We start from the raw sequence: 23,832 nt of genomic DNA, 5'->3' as shown, positions 1-23,832 counted from the left end.
CCTACTCGACAGATTTTTACTAGATTTTACACAATTATATACTAAAGTAGTCTCCATATACAGGTAAAATATAAACAAAATCTATCGTGTAGTTTTCGAGATATTTGAAGTTAAAGATTTCCACTGTTTCAAACAGAAGCAAAGTTTAACTCAATATATCTCGTTTCCTACTCGACAGATTTTTACTACATTTTACACATTTATATACTAAAGTAGTCTCCATATACAGGTAAAATTTAAACAAAATCTATCGAATAGTTTTCGAGATATTTGAAGTTAAATATTTCCACTGTTTCAAACAGAAACAAATTTTAACTCAAAATATCTCGTTTCCTACTCGACAGATTTTTACTAGATTTTACACAATTATATACTAAAGTAGTCTCCATATACAGGTAAAATATAAACAAAATCTATCGTGTAGTTTTCGAGATATTTGAAGTTAAAGATTTCCACTGTTTCAAACAGAAGCAAACTTTAACTCAATATATCTCGTTTCCTACTCGACAGATTTTTACTACATTTTACACATTTATATACTAAAGTAGTCTCCATATACAGGTAAAATTTAAACAAAATCTATCGAATAGTTTTCGAGATATTTGAAGTTAAATATTTCCACTGTTTCAAACAGAAACAAATTTTAACTCAAAATATCTCGTTTCCTACTCGACAGATTTTTACTAGATTTTTCACAATTATATACTAAAGTAGTCTCCATATACAGGTAAAGTATAAACAAAATCTATCGAGTAGTTTTCGAGATATTTGAAGTTAAATATTTCCACTGTTTCAAACAGAAACAAACTTTAACTCAAAATATCTCGTTTCCTACTCGACAGATTTTTACTAGATTTTAAACAATTATATACTAAAGTAGTCTCCATATACAGGTAAAATATAAACAAAATCTATCGAGTAGTTTTCGAGATATTTGAAGTTAAATATTTCCACTGTTTCAAACAGAAACAAACATTAACTAAAAATATCTCGTTTCCAACTCGACAGATTTTCACTAGATTTTACACATTTATATACTAAAGTAGTCTCCATATACAGGTAAAATATAAACAAAATCTATCGAGTAGTTTTCGAGATATTTGAAGTTAAATATTTCCACTGTTTCAAACAGAAACAAATTTTAACTCAAAATATCTCGTTTCCTACTCGACAGATTTTTACTAGATTTTACACAATTATATACTAAAGTAGTCTCCATATACAGGTAAAATATAAACAAAATCTATCGAGTAGTTTTCGAGATATTTGAAGTTAAATATTTCCACTGTTTCAAACAGAAACAAACTTTAACTCAAAGTATCTCGTTTCCTACTCGACAGATTTTTACTAGATTTTACACATTTATATACTATAGTTGTCTCCATGTACAGGTAAAATATAAAGAAAATCTATCGAGTAGTTTTCGAGATATTTGAAGCTATAGATTTCCACTGTTTCAAACAGAAACAAATTTTAACTCAAAATATCTCGTTTCCTACTCGACAGATTTTTACTAGATTTTACACAATTATATACTAAAGTAGTCTCCATATACAGGTAAAATATAAACAAAATCTATCGTGTAGTTTTCGAGATATTTGAAGTTAAAGATTTCCACTGTTTCAAACAGAAACAAACTTTAACTCAAAATATCTCGTTTCCAACTCGGCAGATTTTCACTAGATTTTACACATTTATATACTAAAGTAGTCTCCATATACAGATAATATATAAACAAAATCTATCGAGTAGTTTTTGAGATATTTGAAGTTAAATATTTCCACTGTTTCAAACAGAAACAAATTTTAACTCAAAATATCTCGTTTCCTACTGGACAGATTTTTACTAGATTTTACACAATTATATACTAAAGTAGTCTCCATATACAGGTAAAATATAAACAAAATCTATCGTGTAGTTTTCGAGATATTTGAAGTTAAAGATTTCCACTGTTTCAAACAGAAGCAAACGTTAACTCAATATATCTCGTTTCCTACTCGACAGATTTTTACTACATTTTACACATTTATATACTAAAGTAGTCTCCATATACAGGTAAAATTTAAACAAAATCTATCGAATAGTTTTCGAGATATTTGAAGTTAAATATTTCCACTGTTTCAAACAGAAACAAATTTTAACTCAAAATATCTCGTTTCCTACTCGACAGATTTTTACTAGATTTTACACAATTATATACTAAAGTAGTCTCCATATACAGGTAAAATATAAACAAAATCTATCGTGTAGTTTTCGAGATATTTGAAGTTAAAGATTTCCACTGTTTCAAACAGAAGCAAACTTTAACTCAATATATCTCGTTTCCTACTCGACAGATTTTTACTACATTTTACACATTTATATACTAAAGTAGTCTCCATATACAGGTAAAATTTAAACAAAATCTATCGAATAGTTTTCGAGATATTTGAAGTTAAATATTTCCACTGTTTCAAACAGAAACAAATTTTAACTCAAAATATCTCGTTTCCTACTCGACAGATTTTTACTAGATTTTTCACAATTATATACTAAAGTAGTCTCCATATACAGGTAAAGTATAAACAAAATCTATCGAGTAGTTTTCGAGATATTTGAAGTTAAATATTTCCACTGTTTCAAACAGAAACAAACTTTAACTCAAAATATCTCGTTTCCTACTCGACAGATTTTTACTAGATTTTACACAATTATATACTAAAGTAGTCTCCATATACAGGTAAAATATAAACAAAATCTATCGAGTAGTTTTCGAGATATTTGAAGTTAAATATTTCCACTGTTTCAAACAGAAACAAACATTAACTCAAAATATCTCGTTTCCAACTCGACAGATTTTCACTAGATTTTACACATTTATATACTAAAGTAGTCTCCATATACAGGTAAAATATAAACAAAATCTATCGAGTAGTTTTCGAGATATTTGAAGTTAAAGATTTCCACTGTTTCAAACAGAAGCAAACCTTAACTCAATATATCTCGTTTCCTACTCGACAGATTTTTACTACATTTTACACATTTATATACTAAAGTAGTCTCCATATACAGGTAAAATATAAACAAAATCTATCGAATAGTTTTCGAGATATTTGAAGTTAAATATTTCCACTGTTTCAAACAGAAACAAATTTTAACTCAAAATATCTCGTTTCCTACTCGACAGATTTTTACTAGATTTTACACAATTATATACTAAAGTAGTCTCCATATACAGGTATAATATAAACAAAATCTATCGAGTAGTTTTCGAGATATTTGAAGTTAAATATTTCCACTGTTTCAAACAGAAACAAATTTTAACTCAAAATATCTCGTTTCCTACTCGACAGATTTTTACTAGATTTTACACAATTATATACTAAAGTAGTCTCCATATACAGGTAAAATATAAACAAAATCTATCGAGTAGTTTTCGAGATATTTGAAGTTAAATATTTCCACTGTTTCAAACAGAAACAAACTTTAACTCAAAGTATCTCGCTTCCTACTCGACAGATTTTTACTAGATTTTACACATTTATATACTATAGTTGTCTCCATATACAGGTAAAATATAAAGAAAATCTATCGAGTAGTTTTCGAGATATTTGAAGCTATAGATTTCCACTGTTTCAAACAGAAACAAATTTTAACTCAAAATATCTCGTTTCCTACTCGACAGATTTTTACTACATTTTACACATTTATATACTAAAGTAGTCTCCATATACAGGTAAAATATAAACAAAATCTATCGAATAGTTTTCAAAATATTTGAAGTTAAATATTTCCACTGTTTCAAACAGAAACAAATTTTAACTCAAAATATCTCGTTTCCTACTCGACAGATTTTTACTAGATTTTACACAATTATATACTAAAGTAGTCTCCATATACAGGTAAAATATAAACAAAATCTATCGAGTAGTTTTCGAGATATTTGAAGTTAAATATTTCCACTGTTTCAAACAGAAACAAATTTTAACTCAAAATATCTCGTTTCCTACTCGACAGATTTTTACTAGATTTTACACAATTATATACTAAAGTAGTCTCCATATACAGGTAAAATATAAACAAAATCTATCGTGTAGTTTTCGAGATATTTGAAGTTAAAGATTTCCACTGTTTCAAACAGAAGCAAACTTTAACTCAATATATCTCGTTTCCTACTCGACAGATTTTTACTACATTTTACACATTTATATACTAAAGTAGTCTCCATATACAGGTAAAATTTAAACAAAATCTATCGAATAGTTTTCGAGATATTTGAAGTTAAATATTTCCACTGTTTCAAACAGAAACAAATTTTAACTCAAAATATCTCGTTTCCTACTCGACAGATTTTTACTAGATTTTACACAATTATATACTAAAGTAGTCTCCATATACAGGTAAAATATAAACAAAATCTATCGTGTAGTTTTCGAGATATTTGAAGTTAAAGATTTCCACTGTTTCAAACAGAAGCAAACTTTAACTCAATATATCTCGTTTCCTACTCGACAGATTTTTACTACATTTTACACATTTATATACTAAAGTAGTCTCCATATACAGGTAAAATTTAAACAAAATCTATCGAATAGTTTTCGAGATATTTGAAGTTAAATATTTCCACTGTTTCAAACAGAAACAAATTTTAACTCAAAATATCTCGTTTCCTACTCGACAGATTTTTACTAGATTTTTCACAATTATATACTAAAGTAGTCTCCATATACAGGTAAAGTATAAACAAAATCTATCGAGTAGTTTTCGAGATATTTGAAGTTAAATATTTCCACTGTTTCAAACAGAAACAATCTTTAACTCAAAATATCTCGTTTCCTACTCGACAGATTTTTACTAGATTTTACACAATTATATACTAAAGTAGTCTCCATATACAGGTAAAATATAAACAAAATCTATCGAGTAGTTTTCGAGATATTTGAAGTTAAATATTTCCACTGTTTCAAACAGAAACAAACATTAACTCAAAATATCTCGTTTCCAACTCGACAGATTTTCACTAGATTTTACACATTTATATACTAAAGTAGTCTCCATATACAGGTAAAATATAAACAAAATCTATCGAGTAGTTTTCGAGATATTTGAAGTTAAAGATTTCCACTGTTTCAAACAGAAGCAAACCTTAACTCAATATATCTCGTTTCCTACTCGACAGATTTTTACTACATTTTACACATTTATATACTAAAGTAGTCTCCATATACAGGTAAAATATAAACAAAATCTATCGAATAGTTTTCGAGATATTTGAAGTTAAATATTTCCACTGTTTCAAACAGAAACAAATTTTAACTCAAAATATCTCGTTTCCTACTCGACAGATTTTTACTAGATTTTACACAATTATATACTAAAGTAGTCTCCATATACAGGTATAATATAAACAAAATCTATCGAGTAGTTTTCGAGATATTTGAAGTTAAATATTTCCACTGTTTCAAACAGAAACAAATTTTAACTCAAAATATCTCGTTTCCTACTCGACAGATTTTTACTAGATTTTACACAATTATATACTAAAGTAGTCTCCATATACAGGTAAAATATAAACAAAATCTATCGAGTAGTTTTCGAGATATTTGAAGTTAAATATTTCCACTGTTTCAAACAGAAACAAACTTTAACTCAAAGTATCTCGCTTCCTACTCGACAGATTTTTACTAGATTTTACACATTTATATACTATAGTTGTCTCCATATACAGGTAAAATATAAAGAAAATCTATCGAGTAGTTTTCGAGATATTTGAAGCTATAGATTTCCACTGTTTCAAACAGAAACAAATTTTAACTCAAAATATCTCGTTTCCTACTCGATAGATTTTTACTTGATTTTACACAATTATATACTAAAGTAGTCTCCATATACAGGTAAAATATAAACAAAATCTATCGTGTAGTTTTCGAGATATTTGAAGTTAAAGATTTCCACTGTTTCAAACAGAAGCAAACTTTAACTCGATATATCTCGTTTCCTACTCGACAGATTTTTACTACATTTTACACATTTATATACTATAGTTGTCTCCATATACAGGTAAAATATAAACAAAATCTATCGAGTAGTTTTCGAGATATTTGAAGTTAAATATTTCCACTGTTTCAAACAGAAACAAATTTTAACTCAAAATATCTCGTTTCCTACTCGACAGATTTTTACTAGATTTTACACAATTATATACTAAAGTAGTCTCCATATACAGGTAAAATATAAACAAAATCTATCGAGTAGTTTTCGAGATATTTGAAGTTAAATATTTCCACTGTTTCAAACAGAAACAAACTTTAACTCAAAGTATCTCGCTTCCTACTCGACAGATTTTTACTAGATTTTACACATTTATATACTATAGTTGTCTCCATATACAGGTAAAATATAAACAAAATCTATCGAGTAGTTTTCGAGATATTTGAAGCTATAGATTTCCACTGTTTCAAACAGAAACAAATTTTAACTCAAAATATCTCGTTTCCTACTCCACAGATTTTTACTAGATTTTACACAATTATATACTAAAATAGTCTCCATATACAGGTAAAATATAAACAAAATCTATCGTGTAGTTTTCGAGATATTTGAAGTTAAATATTTCCACTGTTTCAAACAGAAACAAATTTTAACTCAAAATATCTCGTTTCCTACTCGACAGATTTTTACTAGATTTTACACAATTATATACTAATGTAGTCTCCATATACAGGTAAAATATAAACAAAATCTATCGAATAGTTTTCGAGATATTTGAAGTTAAATATTTCCACTGTTTCAAACAGAAACAAATTTTAACTCAAAATATCTCGTTTCCTACTCGACAGATTTTTACTAGATTTTACACAATTATATACTAATGTAGTCTCCATATACAGGTAAAATATAAACAAAATCTATCGAATAGTTTTCGAGATATTTGAAGTTAAATATTTCCACTGTTTCAAACAGAAACAAATTTTAACTCAAAATATCTCGTTTCCTACTCGACAGATTTTTACTAGATTTTACACAATTATATACTAAAGTAGTCTCCATATACAGGTAAAATATAAACAAAATCTATCGAGTAGTTATCGAGATATTTGAAGTTAAATATTTCCACTTTTTCAAACAGAAACAAACTTTAACTCAAAGTATCTCGTTTCCTACTCGACAGATTTTTACTAGATTTTACACATTTATATACTATAGTGGTCTCCATATTCAGGTAAAATATAAACAAAATCTATCGAGTAGTTTTCGAGATATTTGAAGTTAAATATTTCCACTGTTTCAAACAGAAACAAACTTTAACTCAAAGTATCTCGCTTCCTACTCGACAGATTTTTACTAGATTTTACACATTTATATACTATAGTTGTCTCCATATACAGGTAAAATATAAAGAAAATCTATCGAGTAGTTTTCGAGATATTTGAAGCTATAGATTTCCACTGTTTCAAACAGAAACAAATTTTAACTCAAAATATCTCGTTTCCTACTCGACAGATTTTTACTAGATTTTACACAATTATATACTAAAGTAGTCTCCATATACAGGTAAAATATAAACAAAATCTATCGTGTAGTTTTCGAGATATTTGAAGTTAAAGATTTCCACTGTTTCAAACAGAAGCAAACTTTAACTCGATATATCTCGTTTCCTACTCGACAGATTTTTACTACATTTTACACATTTATATACTAAAGTAGTCTCCATATACAGGTAAAATATAAACAAAATCTATCGAATAGTTTTCAAAATATTTGAAGTTAAATATTTCCACTGTTTCAAACAGAAACAAATTTTAACTCAAAATATCTCGTTTCCTACTCGACAGATTTTTACTAGATTTTACACAATTATATACTAAAGTAGTCTCCATATACAGGTAAAATATAAACAAAATCTATCGAGTAGTTTTCGAGATATTTGAAGTTAAATATTTCCACTGTTTCAAACAGAAACAAACTTTAACTCAAAATATCTCGTTTCCAACTCGACAGATTTTCACTAGATTTTACACATTTATATACTAAAGTAGTCTCCATATACAGGTAAAATATTAACAAAATCTATCGAGTAGTTTTCGAGATATTTGAAGTTAAATATTTCCACTGTTTCAAACAGAAACAAATTTTAACTCAAAATATCTCGTTTCCTACTCGACAGATTTTCACTAGATTTTACACATTTATATACTAAAGTAGTTTCCATATACAGGTAAAATATAAACAAAATCTATCGAGTAGTTTTCGAGATATTTGAAGTTGAATATTTCCACTGTTTCAAACAGAAACAAACTTTAACTCAAAGTATCTCGTTTCCTACTCGACAGATTTTTACTAGATTTTACACATTTATATACTATAGTTGTCTCCATATACAGGTAAAATATAAACAAAATCTATCGAGTAGTTTTCGAGATATTTGAAGCTATAGATTTCCACTGTTTCAAACAGAAACAAATTTTAACTCAAAATATCTCGTTTCCTACTCCACAGATTTTTACTAGATTTTACACAATTATATACTAAAGTAGTCTCCATATACAGGTAAAATATAAACAAAATCTATCGTGTAGTTTTCGAGATATTTGAAGTTAAATATTTCCACTGTTTCAAACAGAAACAAATTTTAACTCAAAATATCTCGTTTCCTACTCGACAGATTTTTACTAGATTTTACACAATTATATACTAATTTAGTCTCCATATACAGGTAAAATATAAACAAAATCTATCGAATAGTTTTCGAGATATTTGAAGTTAAATATTTCCACTGTTTCAAACAGAAACAAATTTTAACTCAAAATATCTCGTTTCCTACTCGACAGATTTTTACTAGATTTTACACAATTATATACTAAAGTAGTCTCCATATACAGGTAAAATATAAACAAAATCTATCGAGTAGTTATCGAGATATTTGAAGTTAAATATTTCCACTTTTTCAAACAGAAACAAACTTTAACTCAAAGTATCTCGTTTCCTACTCGACAGATTTTTACTAGATTTTACACATTTATATACTATAGTGGTCTCCATATTCAGGTAAAATATAAACAAAATCTATCAAGTAGTTTTCGAGATATTTGAAGCTATACATTTCCACTGTTTCAAACAGAAACAAATTTTAACTCAAAATATCCCGTTTCCTACTCGACAGATTTTTACTGGATTTTACACAATTATATACTAAAGTAGTCTCCATATACAGGTAAAATATAAACAAAATCTATCGTGTAGTTTTCGAGATATTTGAAGTTAAAGATTTCCACTGTTTCAAACAGAAGCAAACTTTAACTCAATATATCTTGTTTCCTACTTGACAGATTTTTACTACATTTTACACATTTATATACTAAAGTAGTCTCCATATACAGGTAAAATATAAACAAAATCTATCGAATAGTTTTCGAGATATTTGAAGTTAAATATTTGCACTGTTTCAAACAGAAACAAATTTTAACTCAAAATATCTCGTTTCCTACTCGACAGATTTTTACTAGATTTTACACAATTATATACTAAAGTAGTCTCCATATACAGGTAAAATATAAACAAAATCTATCGAGTAGTTTTCGAGATATTTGAAGTTAAATATTTCCACTGTTTCAAACAGAAACAAACTTTAACTCAAAATATCTCGTTTCCAACTCGACAGATTTTCACTAGATTTTACACATTTATATACTAAAGTAGTCTCCATATACAGGTAAAATATAAACAAAATGTATCGAGTAGTTTTCGAGATATTTGAAGTTAAATATTTCCACTGTTTCAAACAGAAACAAACTTTAACTCAAAATATCTCTTTTCCAACTCGACAGATTTTCACTAGATTTTACACATTTATATACTAAAGTAGTCTCCATATACAGGTAAAATATAAACAAAATCTATGGAGTAGTTTTCGAGATATTTGAAGTTAAATATTTCCACTGTTTCAAACAGAAACAAACTTTAACTCAAAATATCTCGTTTCCTACTCGACAGATTTTTACTAGATTTTACACAATTATATACTAAAGTAGTCTCCATATACAGGTAAAATATAAACAAAATCTATCGTGTAGTTTTCGAGATATTTAAAGTTAAAGATTTCCACTGTTTCAAACAGAAGCAAACTTTAACTCAAAATATCTCGTTTCCTACTCGACAGATTTTTACTACATTTTACACATTTATATACTAAAGTAGTCTCCATATACAGGTAAAATATAAACAAAATCTATCGAATAGTTTTCGAGATATTTGAAGTTAAATATTTCCACTGTTTCAAACAGAAACAAATTTTAACTAAAAAAAACTCGTTTCCTACTCGACAGATGTTTACTAGATTTTACACAATTATATACTAAAGTAGTCTCCATATACAGGTAAAATATAAACAAAATCTATCGAGTAGTTTTCGAGATATTTGAAGTTAAATATTTCCACTGTTTCAAACAGAAACAAACTTTAACTCAAAGTATCTCGTTTCCTACTCGACAGATTTTTACTAGATTTTACACATTTATATACTATAGTTGTCTCCATATACAGGTAAAATATAAAGAAAATCTATCGAGTAGTTTTCGAGATATTTGAAGCTATAGATTTCCACTGTTTCAAACAGAAACAAATTTTAACTCAAAATATCTCGTTTCCTACTCGACAGATTTTTACTAGATTTTACACAATTATATACTAAAGTAGTCTCCATATACAGGTAAAATATAAACAAAATCTATCGTGTAGTTTTCGAGATATTTGAAGTTAAAGATTTCCACTGTTTCAAACAGAAGCAAACTTTAACTCAATATATCTCGTTTCCTACTCGACAGATTTTTACTACATTTTACACATTTATATACTAAAGTAGTCTCCATATACAGGTAAAATATAAACAAAATCTATCGAATAGTTTTCGAGATATTTGAAGTTAAATATTTCCACTGTTTCAAACAGAAACAAATTTTAACTCAAAATATCTCGTTTCCTACTCGACAGATTTTTACTAGATTTTACACAATTATATACTAAAGTAGTCTCCATATACAGGTAAAATATAAACAAAATCTATCGAGTAGTTTTCGAGATATTTGAAGTTAAATATTTCCACTGTTTCAAACAGAAACAAACTTTAACTCAAAATATCTCGTTTCCAACTCGACAGATTTTCACTAGATTTTACACATTTATATACTAAAGTAGTCTCCATATACAGGTAAAATATTAACAAAATCTATCGAGTAGTTTTCGAGATATTTGAAGTTAAATATTTCCACTGTTTTAAACAGAAACAAATTTTAACTCAAAATATCTCGTTTCCTACTCGACAGATTTTTACTAGATATTACACAATTATATACTAAAGTAGTCTCCATATACAGGTAAAATATAAACAAAATCTATCGAGTAGTTTTCGAGATATTTGAAGTTAAATATTTCCACTGTTTCAAACAGAAACAAACTTTAACTCAAAATATCTCGTTTCCAACTCGACAGATTTTCACTAGATTTTACACATTTATATACTAAAGTAGTCTCCATATACAGGTAAAATATAAACAAAATCTATTGAGTAGTTTTCGAGATATTTGAAGTTAAATATTTCCACTGTTTCAAACAGAAACAAACTTTAACTCAAAATATCTCGTTTCCAACTAGACAGATTTTCACTAGATTTAACACATTTATATACTAAAGTAGTCCCCATATACAGGTAAAATATAAACAAAATCTATCGAGTAGTTTTCGAGATATTTGAAGTTAAATATTTCCACTGTTTCAAACAGAAACAAACTTTAACTCAAAATATCTCGTTTCCTACTCGACAGATTTTTACTAGATTTTACACAATTATATACTAAAGTAGTCTCCATATACAGGTAAAATATAAACAAAATCTATCGTGTAGTTTTCGAGATATTTGAAGTTAAAGATTTCCACTGTTTCAAACAGAAGCAAACTTTAACTCAATATATCACGTTTCCTACTCGACAGATTTTTACTACATTTTACACATTTATATACTAAAGTAGTCTCCATATACAGGTAAAATATAAACAAAATCTATCGAATAGTTTTCGAGATATTTGAAGTTAAATATTTCCACTGTTTCAAACAGAAACAAATTTTAACTCAAAATATCTCGTTTCCTACTCGACAGATTTTTACTAGATTTTACACAATTATATACTAAAGTAGTCTCCATATACAGGTAAAATATAAACAAAATCTATCGAGTAGTTTTCGAGATATTTGAAGTTAAATATTTCCACTGTTTCAAACAGAAACAAACTTTAACTCAAAGTATCTCGTTTCCTACTCGACAGATTTTTACTAGATTTTACACATTTATATACTATAGTGGTCTCCATATACAGGTAAAATATAAACAAAATCTATCGAGTAGTTTTCGAGATATTTGAAGCTATACATTTCCACTGTTTCAAACAGAAACAAATTTTAACTCAAAATATCTCGTTTCCTACTCGACAGATTTTTACTGGATTTTACACAATTATATACTAAAGTAGTCTCCATATACAGGTAAAATATAAACAAAATCTATCGTGTAGTTTTCGAGATATTTGAAGTTAAAGATTTCCACTGTTTCAAACAGAAGCAAACGTTAACTCAATATATCTTGTTTCCTACTTGACAGATTTTTACTACATTTTACACATTTATATACTAAAGTAGTCTCCATATACAGGTAAAATATAAACAAAATCTATCGAGTAGTTGTCGAGATATTTGAAGTTAAATATTACCACTGTTTCAAACAGAAACAAACTTTAACTCAAAATATCTCGTTTCCAACTCGACAGATTTTCACTAGATTCTACACATTTATATACTAAAGTAGTCTCCATATACAGGTAAAATATAAACAAAATCTATCGAGTAGTTTTCGAGATATTTGAAGTTAAATATTTCCACTGTTTCAAACAGAAACAAACTTTAACTCAAAATATCTCGTTTCCAACTCGACAGATTTTCACTAGATTTTACACATTTATATACTAAAGTAGTCTCCATATACAGGTAAAATATAAACAAAATCTATCGAGTAGTTTTCGAGATATTTGAAGTTAAATATTTCCACTGTTTCAAACAGAAACAAATTTTAACTCAAAATATCTCGTTTCCTACTCGACAGATTTTTACTAGATTTTACACAATTATATACTAAAGTAGTCTCCATATACAGGTAAAATATAAACAAAATCTATCGAATAGTTTTCGAGATATTTGAAGTTAAATATTTCCACTGTTTCAAACAGAAACAAATTTTAACTCAAAATATCTCGTTTTCTACTCGACAGATTTTTACTAGATTTTACACAATTATATACTAAAGTAGTCTCCATATACAGGTAAAATATAAACAAAATCTTTTGAGTAGTTTTCGAGATATTTGTAGTTAAATATTTCCACTGTTTCAAACAGAAACAAACTTTAACTCAAAATATCTCGTTTCCAACTCGACAGATTTTCACTAGATTTTACACATTTATATACTAAAGTAGTCTCCATATACAGGTAAAATATAAACAAAATCTATCGAGTAGTTTTCGAGATATTTGAAGTTAAATATTTCCACTGTTTCAAACAGAAACAAATTTTAACTCAAAATATCTCGTTTCCTACTCGACAGATTTTTACTAGATTTTACACAACTATATACTAAAGTAGTCTCCATATACAGGTAAAATATAAACAAAATCTATCGAGTAGTTTTCGAGATATTTGAAGTTAAATATTTCCACTGTTTCAAACAGAAACAAACTTTAACTCAAAATATCTCGTTTCCAACTCGACAGATTTTCACTAGATTTTACACATTTATATACTAAAGTAGTCTCCATATACAGGTAAAATATAAACAAAATCTATCGAGTAGTTTTCGAGATATTTGAAGTTAAATATTTCCACTGTTTCAAACAGAAACAAATTTTAACTCAAAATATCGCGTTTCCTACTCGACAGATTATTACTAGATTTTACACAATTATATACTAAAGTAGTCTCCATATACAGGTAAAATATAAACAAAATCTATCGAATAGTTTTCGAGATATTTGAAGTTAAATATTTCCACTGTTTCAAACAGAAACAAAATTTAACTCAAAATATCTCGTTTTCTACTCGACAGATTTTTACTAGATTTTACACAATTATATACTAAAGTAGTCTCCATATACAGGTAAAATATAAACAAAATCTATCGAGTAGTTTTCGAGATATTTGAAGTTAAATATTTCCACTGTTTCAAACAGAAACAAATTTTAACTCAAAATATCTCGTTTCCTACTCGACAGATTTTTACTAGATTTTACACAACTATATACTAAAGTAGTCTCCATATACAGGTAAAATATAAACAAAATCTATCGAGTAGTTTTCGAGATATTTGAAGTTAAATATTTCCACTGTTTCAAACAGAAACAAACTTTAACTCAAAATATCTCGTTTCCTACTCGACAGATTTTTACTAGATTTTACACAATTATATACTAAACTAGTCTCCATATACAAGTAAAATATAAACAATATCTATCGTGTAGTTTTCGAGATATTTGAAGTTAAAGATTTCCACTGTTTCAAACAGAAGCAAACTTTAACTCAATATATCTCGTTTCCTACTCGACAGATTTTTACTACATTTTACACATTTATGTACTAAAGTAGTCTCCATATACAGGTAAAATATAAACAAAATCTATCGAGTAGTTTTCGAGATATTTGAAGTTAAATATTTCCACTGTTTCAAACAGAAACAAATTTTAACTCAAAATATCTCGTTTCCTACTCGACAGATTTTTACTAGATTTTACACAATAATATACTAAAGTAGTCTCCATATACAGGTAAAATATAAACAAAATCTATCGAGTAGTTTTCGAGATATTTGATGTTAAATATTTCCACTGTTTCAAACAGAAACAAACTTTAACTCAAAATATCTCGTTTCCAACTCGACAGATTTTCACTAGATTTTACACATTTATATACTAAAGTAGTCTCCATATACAGGTATAATATAAACAAAATCTATCGAGTAGTTTTCGAGATATTTGAAGTTAAATATTTCCACTGATTCAAACAGAAACAAACTTTAACTCAAAATATCTCGTTTCCTACTCGACAGATTTTTACTAGATTTTACACAATTATATACTAAAGTAGTCTCCATATACAGGTAAAATATAAACAAAATCTATCGTGTAGTTTTCGAGATATTTGAAGTTAAAGATTTCCACTGTTTCAAACAGAAGCAAACTTTAACTCAATATATCTCGTTTCCTACTCGACAGATTTTTACTACATTTTACACATTTATATACTAAAGTAGTCTCCATATACAGGTAAAATATAAACAAAATCTATCGAATAGTTTTCGAGATATTTGAAGTTAAATATTTCCACTGTTTCAAACAGAAACAAATTTTAACTCAAAATATCTCGTTTCCTACTTGACAGATTTTTACTAGATTTTACACAATTATATACTAAAGTAGTCTCCATATACAGGTAAAATATAAACAAAATCTATCGAGTAGTTTTCGAGATATTTGAAGTTAAATATTTCCACTGTTTCAAACAGAAACAAACTTTAACTCAAAATATCTCGTTTCCTACTCGACAGATTTTCACTAGATTTTACACATTTATATACTAAAGTAGTCTCCATATACAGGTAAAATATAAACAAAATCTATCGAGTAGTTTTCGAGATATTTGAAGTTAAATATTTCCACTGTTTCAAACAGAAACAAACTTTAACTCAAAATATCTCGTTTCCAACTCGACAGATTTTCACTAGATTTTACACATTTATATACTAAAGTAGTCTCCATATACAGGTAAAATATAAACAAAATCTATCGAGTAGTTTTCGAGATATTTGAAGTTAAATATTTCCACTGTTTCAAACAGAAACAAACTTTAACTCAAAATATCTCGTTTCCAACTCGACAGATTTTCACTAGATTTTACACATTTATATACTAAAGTAGTCTCCATATACAGGTAAAATATAAACAAAATCTATTGAGTAGTTTTCGAGATATTTGAAGTTAAATATTTCCACTGTTTCAAACAGAAACAAACTTTAACTCAAAATATCTCGTTTCCAACTAGACAGATTTTCACTAGATTTAACACATTTATATACTAAAGTAGTCCCCATATACAGGTAAAATATAAACAAAATCTATCGAGTAGTTTTCGAGATATTTGAAGTTAAATATTTCCACTGTTTCAAACAGAAACAAACTTTAACTCAAAATATCTCGTTTCCTACTCGACAGATTTTTACTAGATTTTACACAATTATATACTAAAGTAGTCTCCATATACAGGTAAAATATAAACAAAATCTATCGTGTAGTTTTCGAGATATTTGATGTTAAAGATTTCCACTGTTTCAAACAGAAGCAAACTTTAACTCAATATATCACGTTTCCTACTCGACAGATTTTTACTACATTTTACACATTTATATACTAAAGTAGTCTCCATATACAGGTAAAATATAAACAAAATCTATCGAATAGTTTTCGAGATATTTGAAGTTAAATATTTCCACTGTTTCAAACAGAAACAAATTTTAACTCAAAATATCTCGTTTCCTACTCGACAGATTTTTACTAGATTTTACACAATTATATACTAAAGTAGTCTCCATATACAGGTAAAATATAAACAAAATCTATCGAGTAGTTTTCGAGATATTTGAAGTTAAATATTTCCACTGTTTCAAACAGAAACAAACTTTAACTCAAAGTATCTCGTTTCCTACTCGACAGATTTTTACTAGATTTTACACATTTATATACTATAGTGGTCTCCATATACAGGTAAAATATAAACAAAATCTATCGAGTAGTTTTCGAGATATTTGAAGCTATACATTTCCACTGTTTCAAACAGAAACAAATTTTAACTCAAAATATCTCGTTTCCTACTCGACAGATTTTTACTGGATTTTACACAATTATATACTAAAGTAGTCTCCATATACAGGTAAAATATAAACAAAATCTATCGTGTAGTTTTCGAGATATTTGAAGTTAAAGATTTCCACTGTTTCAAACAGAAGCAAACGTTAACTCAATATATCTTGTTTCCTACTTGACAGATTTTTACTACATTTTACACATTTATATACTAAAGTAGTCTCCATATACAGGTAAAATATAAACAAAATCTATCGAGTAGTTGTCGAGATATTTGAAGTTAAATATTACCACTGTTTCAAACAGAAACAAACTTTAACTCAAAATATCTCGTTTCCAACTCGACAGATTTTCACTAGATTCTACACATTTATATACTAAAGTAGTCTCCATATACAGGTAAAATATAAACAAAATCTATCGAGTAGTTTTCGAGATATTTGAAGTTAAATATTTCCACTGTTTCAAACAGAAACAAACTTTAACTCAAAATATCTCGTTTCCAACTCGACAGATTTTCACTAGATTTTACACATTTATATACTAAAGTAGTCTCCATATACAGGTAAAATATAAACAAAATCTATCGAGTAGTTTTCGAGATATTTGAAGTTAAATATTTCCACTGTTTCAAACAGAAACAAATTTTAACTCAAAATATCTCGTTTCCTACTCGACAGATTTTTACTAGATTTTACACAATTATATACTAAAGTAGTCTCCATATACAGGTAAAATATAAACAAAATCTATCGAATAGTTTTCGAGATATTTGAAGTTAAATATTTCCACTGTTTCAAACAGAAACAAATTTTAACTCAAAATATCTCGTTTTCTACTCGACAGATTTTTACTAGATTTTACACAATTATATACTAAAGTAGTCTCCATATACAGGTAAAATATAAACAAAATCTTTTGAGTAGTTTTCGAGATATTTGTAGTTAAATATTTCCACTGTTTCAAACAGAAACAAACTTTAACTCAAAATATCTCGTTTCCAACTCGACAGATTTTCACTAGATTTTACACATTTATATACTAAAGTAGTCTCCATATACAGGTAAAATATAAACAAAATCTATCGAGTAGTTTTCGAGATATTTGAAGTTAAATATTTCCACTGTTTCAAACAGAAACAAATTTTAACTCAAAATATCTCGTTTCCTACTCGACAGATTTTTACTAGATTTTACACAACTATATACTAAAGTAGTCTCCATATACAGGTAAAATATAAACAAAATCTATCGAGTAGTTTTCGAGATATTTGAAGTTAAATATTTCCACTGTTTCAAACAGAAACAAACTTTAACTCAAAATATCTCGTTTCCAACTCGACAGATTTTCACTAGATTTTACACATTTATATACTAAAGTAGTCTCCATATACAGGTAAAATATAAACAAAATCTATCGAGTAGTTTTCGAGATATTTGAAGTTAAATATTTCCACTGTTTCAAACAGAAACAAATTTTAACTCAAAATATCGCGTTTCCTACTCGACAGATTATTACTAGATTTTACACAATTATATACTAAAGTAGTCTCCATATACAGGTAAAATATAAACAAAATCTATCGAATAGTTTTCGAGATATTTGAAGTTAAATATTTCCACTGTTTCAAACAGAAACAAAATTTAACTCAAAATATCTCGTTTTCTACTCGACAGATTTTTACTAGATTTTACACAATTATATACTAAAGTAGTCTCCATATACAGGTAAAATATAAACAAAATCTATCGAGTAGTTTTCGAGATATTTGAAGTTAAATATTTCCACTGTTTCAAACAGAAACAAATTTTAACTCAAAATATCTCGTTTCCTACTCGACAGATTTTTACTAGATTTTACACAACTATATACTAAAGTAGTCTCCATATACAGGTAAAATATAAACAAAATCTATCGAGTAGTTTTCGAGATATTTGAAGTTAAATATTTCCACTGTTTCAAACAGAAACAAACTTTAACTCAAAATATCTCGTTTCCTACTCGACAGATTTTTACTAGATTTTACACAATTATATACTAAACTAGTCTCCATATACAAGTAAAATATAAACAATATCTATCGTGTAGTTTTCGAGATATTTGAAGTTAAAGATTTCCACTGTTTCAAACAGAAGCAAACTTTAACTCAATATATCTCGTTTCCTACTCGACAGATTTTTACTACATTTTACACATTTATGTACTAAAGTAGTCTCCATATACAGGTAAAATATAAACAAAATCTATCGAGTAGTTTTCGAGATATTTGAAGTTAAATATTTCCACTGTTTCAAACAGAAAGAAATTTTAACTCAAAATATCTCGTTTCCTACTCGACAGATTTTTACTAGATTTTACACAATAATATACTAAAGTAGTCTCCATATACAGGTAAAATATAAACAAAATCTATCGAGTAGTTTTCGAGATATTTGATGTTAAATATTTCCACTGTTTCAAACAGAAACAAACTTTAACTCAAAATATCTCGTTTCCAACTCGACAGATTTTCACTAGATTTTACACATTTATATACTAAAGTAGTCTCCATATACAGGTATAATATAAACAAAATCTATCGAGTAGTTTTCGAGATATTTGAAGTTAAATATTTCCACTGATTCAAACAGAAACAAACTTTAACTCAAAATATCTCGTTTCCTACTCGACAGATTTTTACTAGATTTTACACAATTATATACTAAAGTAGTCTCCATATACAGGTAAAATATAAACAAAATCTATCGTGTAGTTTTCGAGATATTTGAAGTTAAAGATTTCCACTGTTTCAAACAGAAGCAAACTTTAACTCAATATATCTCGTTTCCTACTCGACAGATTTTTACTACATTTTACACATTTATATACTAAAGTAGTCTCCATATACAGGTAAAATATAAACAAAATCTATCGAATAGTTTTCGAGATATTTGAAGTTAAATATTTCCACTGTTTCAAACAGAAACAAATTTTAACTCAAAATATCTCGTTTCCTACTTGACAGATTTTTACTAGATTTTACACAATTATATACTAAAGTAGTCTCCATATACAGGTAAAATATAAACAAAATCTATCGTGTAGTTTTCGAGATATTTGATGTTAAAGATTTCCACTGTTTCAAACAGAAGCAAACTTTAACTCAATATATCACGTTTCCTACTCGACAGATTTTTACTACATTTTACACATTTATATACTAAAGTAGTCTCCATATACAGGTAAAATATAAACAAAATCTATCGAATAGTTTTCGAGATATTTGAAGTTAAATATTTCCACTGTTTCAAACAGAAACAAATTTTAACTCAAAATATCTCGTTTCCTACTCGACAGATTTTTACTAGATTTTACACAATTATATACTAAAGTAGTCTCCATATACAGGTAAAATATAAACAAAATCTATCGAGTAGTTTTCGAGATATTTGAAGTTAAATATTTCCACTGTTTCAAACAGAAACAAACTTTAACTCAAAGTATCTCGTTTCCTACTCGACAGATTTTTACTAGATTTTACACATTTATATACTATAGTGGTCTCCATATACAGGTAAAATATAAACAAAATCTATCGAGTAGTTTTCGAGATATTTGAAGCTATACATTTCCACTGTTTCAAACAGAAACAAATTTTAACTCAAAATATCTCGTTTCCTACTCGACAGATTTTTACTGGATTTTACACAATTATATACTAAAGTAGTCTCCATATACAGGTAAAATATAAACAAAATCTATCGTGTAGTTTTCGAGATATTTGAAGTTAAAGATTTCCACTGTTTCAAACAGAAGCAAACGTTAACTCAATATATCTTGTTTCCTACTTGACAGATTTTTACTACATTTTACACATTTATATACTAAAGTAGTCTCCATATACAGGTAAAATATAAACAAAATCTATCGAGTAGTTGTCGAGATATTTGAAGTTAAATATTACCACTGTTTCAAACAGAAACAAACTTTAACTCAAAATATCTCGTTTCCAACTCGACAGATTTTCACTAGATTCTACACATTTATATACTAAAGTAGTCTCCATATACAGGTAAAATATAAACAAAATCTATCGAGTAGTTTTCGAGATATTTGAAGTTAAATATTTCCACTGTTTCAAACAGAAACAAACTTTAACTCAAAATATCTCGTTTCCAACTCGACAGATTTTCACTAGATTTTACACATTTATATACTAAAGTAGTCTCCATATACAGGTAAAATATAAACAAAATCTATCGAGTAGTTTTCGAGATATTTGAAGTTAAATATTTCCACTGTTTCAAACAGAAACAAATTTTAACTCAAAATATCTCGTTTCCTACTCGACAGATTTTTACTAGATTTTACACAATTATATACTAAAGTAGTCTCCATATACAGGTAAAATATAAACAAAATCTATCGAATAGTTTTCGAGATATTTGAAGTTAAATATTTCCACTGTTTCAAACAGAAACAAATTTTAACTCAAAATATCTCGTTTTCTACTCGACAGATTTTTACTAGATTTTACACAATTATATACTAAAGTAGTCTCCATATACAGGTAAAATATAAACAAAATCTTTTGAGTAGTTTTCGAGATATTTGTAGTTAAATATTTCCACTGTTTCAAACAGAAACAAACTTTAACTCAAAATATCTCGTTTCCAACTCGACAGATTTTCACTAGATTTTACACATTTATATACTAAAGTAGTCTCCATATACAGGTAAAATATAAACAAAATCTATCGAGTAGTTTTCGAGATATTTGAAGTTAAATATTTCCACTGTTTCAAACAGAAACAAATTTTAACTCAAAATATCTCGTTTCCTACTCGACAGATTTTTACTAGATTTTACACAACTATATACTAAAGTAGTCTCCATATACAGGTAAAATATAAACAAAATCTATCGAGTAGTTTTCGAGATATTTGAAGTTAAATATTTCCACTGTTTCAAACAGAAACAAACTTTAACTCAAAATATCTCGTTTCCAACTCGACAGATTTTCACTAGATTTTACACATTTATATACTAAAGTAGTCTCCATATACAGGTAAAATATAAACAAAATCTATCGAGTAGTTTTCGAGATATTTGAAGTTAAATATTTCCACTGTTTCAAACAGAAACAAATTTTAACTCAAAATATCGCGTTTCCTACTCGACAGATTATTACTAGATTTTACACAATTATATACTAAAGTAGTCTCCATATACAGGTAAAATATAAACAAAATCTATCGAATAGTTTTCGAGATATTTGAAGTTAAATATTTCCACTGTTTCAAACAGAAACAAAATTTAACTCAAAATATCTCGTTTTCTACTCGACAGATTTTTACTAGATTTTACACAATTATATACTAAAGTAGTCTCCATATACAGGTAAAATATAAACAAAATCTATCGAGTAGTTTTCGAGATATTTGAAGTTAAATATTTCCACTGTTTCAAACAGAAACAAATTTTAACTCAAAATATCTCGTTTCCTACTCGACAGATTTTTACTAGATTTTACACAACTATATACTAAAGTAGTCTCCATATACAGGTAAAATATAAACAAAATCTATCGAGTAGTTTTCGAGATATTTGAAGTTAAATATTTCCACTGTTTCAAACAGAAACAAACTTTAACTCAAAATATCTCGTTTCCTACTCGACAGATTTTTACTAGATTTTACACAATTATATACTAAACTAGTCTCCATATACAAGTAAAATATAAACAATATCTATCGTGTAGTTTTCGAGATATTTGAAGTTAAAGATTTCCACTGTTTCAAACAGAAGCAAACTTTAACTCAATATATCTCGTTTCCTACTCGACAGATTTTTACTACATTTTACACATTTATGTACTAAAGTAGTCTCCATATACAGGTAAAATATAAACAAAATCTATCGAGTAGTTTTCGAGATATTTGAAGTTAAATATTTCCACTGTTTCAAACAGAAAGAAATTTTAACTCAAAATATCTCGTTTCCTACTCGACAGATTTTTACTAGATTTTACACAATAATATACTAAAGTAGTCTCCATATACAGGTAAAATATAAACAAAATCTATCGAGTAGTTTTCGAGATATTTGATGTTAAATATTTCCACTGTTTCAAACAGAAACAAACTTTAACTCAAAATATCTCGTTTCCAACTCGACAGATTTTCACTAGATTTTACACATTTATATACTAAAGTAGTCTCCATATACAGGTATAATATAAACAAAATCTATCGAGTAGTTTTCGAGATATTTGAAGTTAAATATTTCCACTGATTCAAACAGAAACAAACTTTAACTCAAAATATCTCGTTTCCTACTCGACAGATTTTTACTAGATTTTACACAATTATATACTAAAGTAGTCTCCATATACAGGTAAAATATAAACAAAATCTATCGTGTAGTTTTCGAGATATTTGAAGTTAAAGATTTCCACTGTTTCAAACAGAAGCAAACTTTAACTCAATATATCTCGTTTCCTACTCGACAGATTTTTACTACATTTTACACATTTATATACTAAAGTAGTCTCCATATACAGGTAAAATATAAACAAAATCTATCGAATAGTTTTCGAGATATTTGAAGTTAAATATTTCCACTGTTTCAAACAGAAACAAATTTTAACTCAAAATATCTCGTTTCCTACTTGACAGATTTTTACTAGATTTTACACAATTATATACTAAAGTAGTCTCCATATACAGGTAAAATATAAACAAAATCTATCGAGTAGTTTTCGAGATATTTGAAGTTAAATATTTCCACTGTTTCAAACAGAAACAAACTTTAACTCAAAATATCTCGTTTCCAACTCGACAGATTTTCACTAGATTTTACACATTTATATACTAAAGTAGTCTCCATATACAGGTAAAATATAAACAAAATCTATCGAGTAGTT

This window comes from Rhodnius prolixus, unplaced genomic scaffold (genome assembly GCF_049639745.1).
Source record: "Rhodnius prolixus isolate KJV_2025 unplaced genomic scaffold, Rpr scaffold_18, whole genome shotgun sequence".
Taxonomy (NCBI): domain Eukaryota; kingdom Metazoa; phylum Arthropoda; class Insecta; order Hemiptera; family Reduviidae; genus Rhodnius; species Rhodnius prolixus.
The sequence above is the reverse complement of the archived record's forward strand: the minus strand, read 5'-3'. Positions refer to the sequence as shown.